Source organism: Magallana gigas, chromosome 8, assembly GCF_963853765.1.
Source record: "Magallana gigas chromosome 8, xbMagGiga1.1, whole genome shotgun sequence".
Classification (NCBI taxonomy): domain Eukaryota; kingdom Metazoa; phylum Mollusca; class Bivalvia; order Ostreida; family Ostreidae; genus Magallana; species Magallana gigas.
The window spans coordinates 6,127,249-6,130,688 of record NC_088860.1 but is presented as its reverse complement, the minus strand read 5'-3'; positions in this window follow the sequence as shown (position 1 = coordinate 6,130,688).

Genomic DNA, 3,440 nt, shown 5'->3' with positions numbered 1-3,440 from the left:
AAAATGAGGTACACTGTACTTCAAACAGTTCTTTTCGGCTGGTATTGTTTAACAGCTTTAACTAAGAAATAGATTTTCAAGTAAAACAATTTATTTGGGTAGCTAACAAGAGATTAACGTCATCGTGACTGATTTCATACCATGTTGTTCCGCAAAGAATTACTTGGAAAAAGATTTTATCCATTTTATCCAGTAATTATATGTATATTATGTTGAAATAACAGATGGCGATGAATAAGAGTTGACTTTCATCTGATGTAATGAAGGACCCTTCAAACGCAAATGATTTTCTTAGAGTGTGTTGGACATTTTAATTGAATGTGTACTTGCTGAGTTTATCTATTGTATTTTCTCGATTTTAAACGTTACGTACATTTCAACATGGACAAGAAATATTAAAAATCAAAAATATTTTTTACATACTTATATGGGGGAATTAATTAAACATTTTTAATTACGATATACCAGAATGGATCCATCTAACAATTAAAGTTTTGTTTTATACCTTATAAATGAATGGTCCGATATTCTTAATCATGGTATCATTTTGAAGGTGTTATCGAATAAAAATACTCCACTAAAGGAATTTTCAAAATTTTGATTATGGTCCAACTAATGACACCTTGAATTTTGCATTGAAGTCTATGGGCAACGTATGTTTTATTAAGAGCGAAAACTGCAAGATTTGTAAGGACTGACCGTCCATTTTTGCCTATATTTTTGTAATGTTCACCTTATAAGTGCTATAAGACGTATGTCTTTTGCAATAAAGAAATTGAAATTGATATTGTAAAAAGTAACTTGGGATTAATAAACTCTCTTGGTTAATTATTACATGCATAAACTTTCTTTTTATTGAAATATGAAATAAAATGAATCATTTACCGCAGATATTTTGACGAAATAAAAAATTTCTTTTTCAATCAAGGGGAGATAACTCTTTTTAAAAAGTTTAAAGTGCGAAATGACCAGCTCCTTATATGTTGTCTATCATGTGAATTTGGTTCATTTCACTTTCATAGTTATCTAGCAATACATGTTTAACTAGTTTAAAATGATTCAAATTTGTTCAATATCCCTTCATTATACATTGAATACCTTAAAGTCGTGGTCCTTTGATAATGTTTTTTTATACGCATTCTTTTTTTAAAAATCTTTTTAAAATTTTGGAGGAAGCATTTGCGTTTATGGAGTAATGAACACTGCTGGTGGTTGTACGGAGTATAGAACGCTTTCCGGAGTGTGTGGGACCAATTGTGTTACTCTGTGGCATTTTCACTGATAAACGACTGACTTTTGAAGGGTTGCCTGTAAAAAAAAAAGTTGGAATTTCGACTATGCTGTACGCTAGAATTCATTGTAATCCAAATTTTAATTTTTGTGGAGTTATTGTTGTAGACTATACTTCCATGCAGTGGGCAAAAGGTCCTGCCTCTTACAGCAAAGGGCATTGTTTATGTTTTGATAGGATGTATCACAATATCCATCTTACATTAACTGTTGACCATGGCTACCGTTTGAGATATCAGACAGCTATACGACATTAAAAAAAGAACAATATAATTTATTGCCATCGTTAATTGTGAACTGTAAACCAATGTGAAACTGATGTAGTATATTTTTTCGCGACATATTTCAAATCGTCAAATATTAAATATGCAGAAATTATATCCTGTATCATTTTCTTTGAGACTTTTAAAATCGCAAAAATGACTGACGCAAATTAAAAATGCTACACATTTTCAACTTTTCTTAATTTTTATGACACGCGAAAAAAATCCCGGATAAACGGTACATCGGTCAATGTAACTAAATTACATTAAACTCAGGATCGGACTGGAGAACTGGCCCAAGCTTTTATTGGTACTGTGAGTCTCACATACACCGGCAAAGGCAATCAATGTTCATGCCCATATTCATGTATTGATGTCCGTTATAAAGACGTTAAGAGGGAGGGGTGATCGCGGCCATTTTTAGGCGATAATGATCTCCTTCAGAGAAGAGCTCTGTATAAGTTATAGGGAATGCTTGTGTTATTATAGTATTAATTATAGTATTAATATACTAGTATTATTTTATTGCTAAAAATATGATTTTTTTCTTTTTCAAATAAAAGTTAATGGTATAACAATCATGTCTCAAATCTGATGGTTAATATATTAACCAGCCAGCCTCCTTAAAGAATGTACTGTATATCAAGGTATATAGGGTTCTTGCATGAAAGAGACACACTGGTGTCGCAGTTATTATCAGTCTATTACTTCATGCAGACATATTTCGTACCACAAAAGGAATTTTGAATTTAAAAGTGATATATTAAGGTGTACTTTATTGATTCCAATTGCGACAGCACGAAACATGCGCGTGGTTCTTATGTTCTTGAAACATGTATTTGTTTAGATTGGGTGATAGGTATTGATAATTTACAACAACTCTCAATTCCATATCATTTTGAAAAAGTTATAGGCAAATAATTGAGGGAGCTCGTGTAAATAATTATTTACCGATTTGCTTATTGTAAAATAACATTTAACAATTCGATCAATGCCAAAAGTAAATTTTCTTAATTCATCAACTGTATCAATACATAGAATTAAAGGTTCGTTGTGGAAGTTCTATAATTGTAGTTACAGTCCCATTACCCTCTCCCCCTTTCCCTGGAACTGCCCACTGAAAATGGAGATTTTTGGTGGGTTGGGGCGGTTTTGTTTTTTGTTTGGTTGTTTTTTTTTTGGGGGGGGGGGGGTAGAATATATATTATCAAAATAGAGGAGTGAACATGCGTTTACGAAAATGCAAAGAGACATTTATTTCTAAATTAGACTGTTATGTTCCTGGCACAGAATGACAATTAATATACCCTTTTTCAAAAAAAATAATTTAAAATATTTTAGTGCTTATCAAACCCCTGTCTCACCTGGGCTGCGTTCTTAAGGCGATCCTGCTGCGTCCATGCATTATAAGAACGCCGAGATGCGCAACCTACTTCGGCGCAACACCGCAAGGGCATCTAGACTTGTCGCAATAGAGTCGCATAGAGCGCCATGCGACGACGCACACTTTGAGCATGCACAAAGTACGCATCGCAACTCTGCGTTTTGATAACACGCAGTAAAAACGGAATGGAGTCGTGTTGGCAGAGTGGGAGCGCGTAATTAAGGTATCAAACGCCGCATCTAAAGCTAAATATATAGCTTCGTTCGCGCGCTCAAGTAACGCACATAATTGCAGTATAGACGCAGTTATAAGTCGACTGCGCTTGGCCGGAGACCTCTCGGAGTCCTTTCGGATGTCACTGTGTCACATGAATTTCTTATACACTCTGTAAACGCTTTGAGCACACAATGTGTGCAAGGTGAAAATCTTGGCACGTCATGTGGGCTCTCAGCCAGACCGCCGTTAATCGCCTGTAGAAGTCCATAGGAATGCAACTTCACGCC